General features: G+C 39.7%; 1 protein-coding gene across 1 annotated transcript in view; it reads right to left on the bottom strand.

Moving 5' to 3' along the window:
• Positions 1-9160: 9160 nt before the first annotated feature.
• Positions 9161-9177, bottom strand: part of LOC139931610 (ADP-ribosylation factor 4-like) — a 5985-nt gene continuing 5968 nt past the window's right edge. The window contains exon 6 of the mRNA XM_071925153.2: positions 9161-9177. This exon is cut by the window's right edge and continues 91 nt beyond it. The gene's annotated coding sequence lies outside the window, so the exon portion shown is untranslated.

Below are 9177 nucleotides of genomic sequence, written 5' to 3'. Positions count from 1 at the left end.
ATCTCGTGTTCACTCATCAGGTTTTAGGTGTTTTGAGTCATTCAACTGCACTGGCAGCTCATTTTGCTGGCGAAAAAAAAAAAGACTTGTCTTTACGATGAGGTAACTAGATTCCGGTTATGTTTATTCAAAACAGTAAATTGACCTTATTCCCACATTCCCCTTACAAATTTATGTTGCACTCTGGGTGGAAAACTCTACCTGGAAGATTTGCATATAATATAAAGCTAGCATTACGTCAACACGTGAGGACAAGTGAGGACTTCAGATAAACAAATGAGGATAGGACTTAAGATAAACACTTTTAGGCAGCAATGACTGTGTTAATTTAGCATGGAAGTTAGCTAGCTGACTAGCTATTAGCTATTATAGCTACCTTGACTAGATTCTGGTTGCTAGCTATAGGAAGGGATAGTGTCATCCGACGCCATCTGCTGACTGCGTAAAAAAAAAATCACCATTCATTTTCCCATAGGGGGATTTTTAATAATTGATTAATAACAGCTTGAACTGTCTTGAACGTATATCGGACATTTTGCAACACATCAGCTATGAATGAGATGAAACAATATAAGATTTTTTTGCGAAGGCATAACAGAGTACAGATACTTGTACAAAAGAACTACGGCCACAGCCTTGCTGCTGCGCTGTGACTGGACTGTGGCAGTGATGTCATCAGGAGTGGACTGTGGCAGTGATGTCATCAGGAGTGGACTGTGGCAGTGTAGTCTGTTTTGGAAAAATCGCAATGAAAACTACAGCATTGCAATTGAATACCGCCGGATCATTTGAAACACAGAGATAACGAACAGTTTCACAGGGAACATGAAACGAACCGTCTGAATTCATATCGACGGGCAGTTCTGAGCACAAACAGCAGGGGGCGACATGACGGCTTTCCCTCCCATAGTGGGCCAAATGTTTTACCTTAAAATGTGAATTTATATCCCTCCAAATTCTTCAGATCCATTCGTGTATAAAACATTTTTCAGTGGGGAATCTGTAAAATGGTAAATGTTTGTCTGATTTCCGACGTTTGTATGAAATCTCGGCACAGCGGGACGCAGCTGGGCCGTAGTTTCCCACCCTGAGTGTGTAAGTGCAAACAAGATTTTTTTTTTCTTGTGTCATCAGTGGAATTATCATGAAATTTCAAAATGATCTGCAAGCGCATTAAGACAACTGGACCTAGAATATTGAGAAATAAGCTTGGATCAGTCTCAGTGGGTTAAAACAGTTGCTGAGCTTGTCGTTTTTTGCAGTGAAAATGCACGTCAATCAAAAGGGACGAGGTGTGATTGGTCTCCTCTGTGGTGATGTCATCTGGCTCTCCATAGATGTGAGTTTCTCTTGTAGAAAAAAGATATATTATAGAAATATAAATATTACCACCCCTAAAGTATCTTTTTTTGTTGTTTTCCTTTATTGTTGTTGCATGGATGGATATTTTTTTAAGAATTATAATATGACATCTTTATGACAACTTTGAATGTGAGCTATAAAACATTTATTTAAGAAAAAAACATTTGTGTTTGTGTTGTTTATGTCGGGTTTTCTGAGTTTTTATCTATTCTGCAGGAAACAAGTTCTCAACGTTGTTTCCTCAACACTTTGTGTGTGTGTGTGTGTGTGTGTGTGTGTGTGTGTGTGTGTGTGTGTGTGTGTGTGTGGCGCTCTTAGTGGAGCTAGCATGGTTGCTACCTATACAGCTGCCAGAGGTTGGCAGCTGACTCACACAAATATAACATCTCTTCTGTTGTAACTGCCATGTTAATGACAATGACTTCAAGTCGTTGGGAAACTAATTTGATACCAAAATGTGAAATTAAAGTCAGGAAGTGGCCGAAAGGTTCAAGAAAAAAATAAAGAATCAAATAAATGACCCAAAACTCATGTTTGCGTTGTTCCCACTTTCCTGTTTTTTATTGATAACATAAAGATACAGCACAGCAGCATAAGACCAGAGTTTAGGCTCCATTACGTTTCGGTTGAAGTCACAATCTACATTTAACTGGAATCAATTCATGCACATGTTGATGCAGCGTCCAAACTGACTGGATATCTATACCTGAAGCTCACTTTCCCTTCATGTCATTACTTTAGAGTTTTAGTTTCTTCATTCAGTAGCTTATAGGCTGCACAGCTGTACAGTAGATAGTTAAATATGAAACCCACAGCACCAAGTTAGAGAATAAAACCCTCTGAAAACCCTTCATTCATCACTTGTTAGAGTCACTGCCAGGAAAATCCAGTTATTTGGTCATGTTACAGTGAAGGATATCTTCCTAATCAAAATTTCTATTACCTTGTATGTATGATTCTTTTTATATATATATATAAATTCATGGCTTGTTGCTTATATAGCCTAAAGGTCAACAGGTTTATCTGCAGTGTGTTAATGTATGTTTAAAGACCCCAAGAAGGACATGACAAAATTAGCAAAAATTGACAAAAAAAAAAAAAGTGAAATTTACCCACAAAATAGCCCAAAATAATTTGTGTCCACTCACAGGGGCTTTGCAGTTTCATCACCAATCTGCTTCCTGTCTCCATCATGGAGGAACATTGGAGAATTGGCTGCTAGTTAATAAAAATCTAAATCTAAAAACAGTCAGGTGAAGTTACCCCTGACTCACTTGTCGTTTCTGTCACCATCACTTCAGGCTGCACAGACGATAACCCCGATGGTTTTTGATTGTCTCAGTTTCTGGGGAAAAAAAAAAGATGTTTTTATAAAGTCTGTCAGCAACACAACACATCACGAACTGAGAGTCTTTAACACTTTCACTGCCAAACTGCTCATTTCAGCTTTCCAGGTACCAAATTATCCTCTTGGTGACTCTAATATGAACTCAGTAGTGTTTTTTTGTTTTTTTTTAAGCTGTAGATATAATAGTTATAATAGTTTATTATATATAAAGGTGGTGCAGCGTCGCCCTCCCCCAGTCTGGAGAAACCTCACATGATATGATATGATAGGATAAAATATGATATCTGTCTCTGTGTCTGTTTTGACTGAATCACTTCTACCATCCCAACCCCAGAAACTCCAGAGTGGACCGATTTAAAGATGGGAGAAGCTCAGTAGGGGTGTCCGGTTATTACAGTTTTGTTTGCTAGCGTGTGTTCACAGCAACATAACCGAGCAAATCCCACAGGAAACCATTTGGGGGATTCGGGCCGGGCTCTCGGTCAGGGCTCGCTCCGGGTCTAGAGCCTGTAGGTCGGTCCGAGTCGCCATGGAAACAACCTGAGGAGAAAACCAGAACGATTAGACGGGACCCCCTACTGCATCGCACAGGTGTCTGTTCTCCAAAACTGGAATTGAAAAAAAGGACATTCTCATTAAAATATTAAACATTACATTCTTGAATAGTCATTTTTTTAACTCGGCCTTTGCATGGTTTTCAACAGAAGTGAATGAGAGATGAATCAAGTTTTAATGCACTTTGGTGCATAGTGTCACTACGTCATAACTGGTCACTAGCTGGGCGATATATATCGATATGATATCAATATCGTGATATCAGACTAGAGATCCTCTGGGATTTTGGTTATTGTAATATTGTGATATAGTTTAAATGTTGTCTTTTCCTGATCTTAAAGACTTTTACAGTTCTACAATATTCTGAACTTATTTGACTGTTGTAGCGTTCTGTATTCCTCTGACCACAGCATGGCATGAGAGAGAACCGCTAAGAAAAGCTAAGGAGAGCGGTGGAAGGGATTCGGGTGTGGGAGAGCACCCACCGTGCCGCAGGGGTCCTTCCTGTTGTGGAAGCTGAAGGTCACCTTGTTGTGGAAGCTGAAGGTCACCTTGTTGTCGAAGCTGAAGGTCACCTTGCCATCGTCCGCCTCGCCTCTGCGGGTCTGTTCGTTGAGCTGTAAGGCACCTGAACACCCAGCAGGACGGACAAAGTGAGTCAACACAAACATACATATATACACAAATGCACACATACACACAATATTGACACTTCACATTGTGATTTTTCTGCAGAATATGCATTGCAATACATGCAGCCTCAGATCTACAAAAACACGTAGAGAGAATGAGATGCTCAAGCATAGTGTTCAGTTTGAATCTAATGAAAAAGATGATTCTCTGACAATTAACATGATGTGTAGTAGGGTTCATTGAATTGAACTTTTTATTATTATCTTATTTTTCATGGTCAAAAAAGAGGAGCAAGCAGAGGAGCAGGGAGGGAGTGTGTGTGTCATGCCATGATGACGATGATGATGATTAATTCAATTAATGTCGATGATAATAAGATAAGATAACATAATCGTAACGCTATCATAAAGTGAGACCGTCACCTACTGCTGGTGGTCACTCAGTCAGTTGTTTTCTCTAATGCAGTCTCAACTTCGGCCGACTCTTCTAACGTCAACTAGCTAACGTTATTTTGTCAGCATCGCGTTGGCTAAGCCTACGTTGCTGTGAGTGACCTAGCTCCATATCGTATCATCATAATGTTATTAAAATTATTAGGCTAAGGGTTCCCTTGATAATGTGCGAAAAGGCTGTATAATATACAACACCAGCTCTACTGTGCTAAAATGTATGCCTGCTTATGTATTAGCCTACAGGGGGAAAAAACGTTTTAATTTCCAACAACAGGCAACAAAGTTGTCCTATGTTTATTTTCAGCCAGGTATGGTGGTAACTATTAGGATATACAGTATATGGTATGGATTACTGTTATTACTATCTGTGGGGTCTCCACCTACAGTAAGTTCAGATTGTTTGGTGCTGCTGACCTTCACCTTCATGAACTGAAGGTCAAACTCCCCAAACACGCACACCATTGATTTAATTGCCCTATCACATACAAAGATCTAACTATTACTCCTCTCTGAACATTAATATAAAACAAAAAGGTGATCTATTAACTGTGTAAACCTTACGCAATATTCATCATCAATATTTGGATACTTCAAATCTGTATGAACTGAATAGTTAGTATCAAATGAAATAAGATGGAACAGCTCCATGCATTAATTGAATAAACAACTATTTGCTCATTACCAGTATGGTGTTGTTTAAATTGTACATCTCTGTCAGGGAATTCAGACATTTCTGGACCGGAGATGGTGTCCTGCTGCACGGCCGCCTCTGATCACCAGGGAGTCAGTCAGGAGCGAGTGAGTACACTGGTCCACTTGTACTGGTCCACTTGTACTGGTCCACTGGTCCACGGCACTTACTACTCAGCTTTGTAGTGGTTTGGGGGAATAGTACAGTACAGGATGGTGTACTGGTGGGTGGTGTCCGACCGACTGTGGTGGGCCGTCTGGGCCAAAAATGCCAGGGCCAATTTTTTGTCCCAGTCCACCCTTGGGGGAAAGTGTTAGTGTTATGTATGTATGAATGTAAGTAACGGGATCTGGGGCTTTTAACCAAAGTCAAATTCCTTATATGTGTTGCATACTTGGCCAATAAACCTTTAATGCATAACTGAATGTAATTAGAGAGATACACTTTCCTTTTCAGCTAGGCCCAATTCTTGGGAACTATATATACTTTGTTCCCTTATTTAAATAACCCCTACTATAAATACTCAACATCCTCATTTAATTAAATAAATGCTAAATTACCCTATCTATTGGTTTTCACTAAAAATGTTTTGGTGTTAATGGTGTTTATGGTTCAATGTAGGAATACTGGACTTCGTTGTAGGCAATTTATTGGCATATAGGAGAAAGCCCTGGTGGGGCCTGTGTTTGTAGCCTGTAGGCTGTTGCAGGAAATTGGAAGTAATGTAACGTGTTAGCCAGTAGACAGATCATCGGATAGGATGAGGAAAAGATAATCATGCTCAAGAGTAAAACGTAACTGACTTACCTGCATTCATACACACTGACAACACAAAGGTGGATAAGCTGCCGCCTTGTAAGAGACAGGAAGATCAACTGGGGAAACAGCTGAAACATGGCTTTAAAATCCTTATTTTTATTTATTTATTTACTTTTTTAACAAGCAAGCCTTCCTTTTCCTTTTTCTCTTTCTATTGAACCTGCTATCAGTTGTGGCGCGAGGATTCCAATCTCGGGTGGGCCAGAGAAATATATATATGTATATATATATATACATATATATATATATATATATTTTTTTTTTTTATTCCATTCTTTTATGGTGATAATGTTTATGATTGTTGTTGTTTCTGTCACTTTGTTTCCCCTTTGGCGTGTAAATCCCTATGTATTGTACGTAATCATTCATTGATTTACTAACACACAAAAAAAATCACACTATCTAATAAAGGCAAAATGCCCCAAAATATGATCTTTAACAAAAAAACAACAAGAGAGTCACATTGTGACAGAACATTTATGCAGAATTTGCAAATTTTGTTGCAATTCTAAACTGCATTAATTCTCCCATTGGGAGGCTATGGCTTTATACCATGACAGTGCTGCCCCCTAGTGGCTTTGTTGTGCACTCTCAGTGAAAATGCACATATGAATATGTGTGTAAAATTGCCCCCCGTCACTGCCTCAGACAACTGGGCAGGAGCCATGTTTCACCAAGCTCCTCCCCAGTGACTTGACATTTTGACCTCGCATGTCTCGGAGACAACTGCAATCTGCAGCGTCAAACAAATCAGTTGCTTAGTTGTTGTCTGTTAGACAGTAAAGGCTGCAACAGCTGGACTTGAACAGCTGGAATTTCTCCAAGACAAGGTAGATCAAAATGTCAAGATAAACACTCAGCTTACTGAATAAGAGGTGTTTGCTACAGATTTGGAGGAGTCGTGGGGGAGGAGCTTGGTGAAACATGGCTCCGCCCAGCTGTCTGACGGACAGACGGGGGACAGTTTTACACACAAGCTCAGGGACTCAGTGTCTCTTCTGTTATGTTCCATTACCTTCTGAATAATGTAAAACAGAAAAAGTCATGCATGCACTTATCGACTGTTTTATTACTGCAGTCAGACAATGTGTCGTCATCAAATGAGTTTGTAACATTAAAGAAAAACTTTGCCTTACTGTCTGTTATTCAGGTGTCATCAATAAATATGACTGAAACATTTGTTGGTCTTAAAGGAAACTTTATTTAAATATAATGTTATAATTATCATGAACAAGTCCCAGAAATACAAAAGGTTGGTAAATACATAAAAGTATTTAGATTTATAATATTTATAGAATGAATTTAGAGGTACAAAGATCCCAAACTGACATTGTAAATAAGAATAAATTATTACTCCTCCTGTAAATAATCATTAAATGAACAATAAAATTCCTGTAGGCAGCAGTAGAGAAGCCGGCTCGTCACCAGAGAGCTGCCGGTTCAAATCCCCTGGCTGGGAAAATCAGTGCAGGAAAAATGAGTGAGATATACCATCAGAGGAGTGACCAAGTCAACTCTGCTCGAGTCCCAAGTCAGTCTCAAGTTTTGAGGCACAAGTCAAGTCCCAAGTCTGAATGTAGATTACCAAGTCAAGCCCAAGTCAAGTCTATGTCATTAAAGTCAAGTCTCAAGTCAAGTCTCAAGTCTAAATGTAGAACAGCAAGTCAAGTCAGAACAAATCAAGAGTCCAGTATCAATTTAATATCTTAAAGAAAACTAAATATCTAGGACTTTTCAATGCAATATGGTTTTAATAGGATAAAAACTTGGTAAGAGCATCATGAGTTTGATTTCTATAATCAGTTTCAACTTCAATAAATTCAATCATTCCATACAAATTCAGAAAACAGAATTTAAATTCAGTCGTCCGCTGGAACAAATCTCATCACTTTCAATCTAAGTCATTTACACAAACACAAGATCTCAAGTCAAGACTTTAGAAACCTTTTCAAGTCATCAAAGTACAAGTCAGAGTCAAGTCCCAAGTCACCAGAACCCAAGTCAAGTCAAGGCTCAAGTCTTCTCTTCATGCATCAAGTCTCAAGCAGTTAAAACTGTGACTCGAGTCCGAGTCATGTGACTCGAGTCCTCACCTCTGGATACCATACATACAAATATGGTACCAGTGAGTTCAAAACAGATGAAAAGACGGTCAAGAGAATCAGTGCAATCAAATAAGCTTCATCAGCACAATGATCAAGCAAACCACAGTCTTCCCCACAGTGATTCTACCTGATAGTCCAAACAGTGACACTGCCTCTTCCACAGTCCAAGTCTCTGCTGTCTCAGACTTGTGCTGCATTCAAGTCACACGGGAACGAACGTCAGAACGACTTTACCCTCCGTAGAGCAAGACCATCATCAGCACGGTGGGCAGGTTGGACTGTTTCACATCAACAACAACCAACCTTCTGTCAGGTTTTACTTTTGTTTGTTTGATGGAGTCTTGCTGTGATCAGGATCCTGACATCAGATTCCTGCTGTCTGTGATGTGATGTTTTGGAACATATCGAAGGTAAGGAGTCGCCATTTTGTGTGTGAACTTCACTTCCCTGGTGCATAAATGGGCAGCTGTTTGGAGGATTATATACATGCCGAATTTTCCAGAACACCCCACAGGTTAGTAATAAAGTCTCAAATTATATTTTCCGATGTGTGTTTTTTGTCGATAAGCGAGGCAAAAACAAACTGCCAGATGTTTGAAGGGACCTTGGTGTGGCAGGAGCCTTCAGCCTCGGCCCGCTGCTGTGTTTCTGTTCACTTTGTTTCACTCTCTACCATTCAGCAACCTGCTGATATTTACTAGTCATATTGTGCTTCAGGAAAGCAGAAATATTACACACAGTTCCTATGAAGTGAGAAGTGTTCACGTGTTCAACCTTGTTTGAATGATTGTCATGATCTCTGCTGCAGTTTGTTTATGGTTGATTTAAATTCATAAATAAAATATATTATGGATGTGGGCATTCCAACGAGTTAAACACATAAACACTTCCAAGTTGTAGCAACAGGATGTCTTCCCGTTTTACCGCTTCATCCGATGCGACCTGAACGCAGCACAAACTCCGAGTTCCCAAGCTGTGTTTACCAGCTGGTTGACAGTGTTTTCTAGTAGGAAGCTGGTAACTACTTTTTTTTTCCTTGTGACATGAATGCAGCATTAAAAGTCCTTCTTTAAAGCGTCTCCTGCCCTTCATCTCCTTCTCCTCCTCCTCACGGCTGGTTCATGGAGACAGCAGCCACTCCCGATGTTTCGGACACTCGGTGTAAAGTCCATATGAAAGAAATAAATCGCTGTATAGTAGAGTTGTGTGTCT

This window comes from Centroberyx gerrardi, chromosome 5 (genome assembly GCF_048128805.1).
Source record: "Centroberyx gerrardi isolate f3 chromosome 5, fCenGer3.hap1.cur.20231027, whole genome shotgun sequence".
NCBI lineage: Eukaryota > Metazoa > Chordata > Actinopteri > Beryciformes > Berycidae > Centroberyx > Centroberyx gerrardi.
Note: the sequence above shows the minus strand (reverse complement) of the source record. Positions and strands in the feature narration are given on the sequence as shown.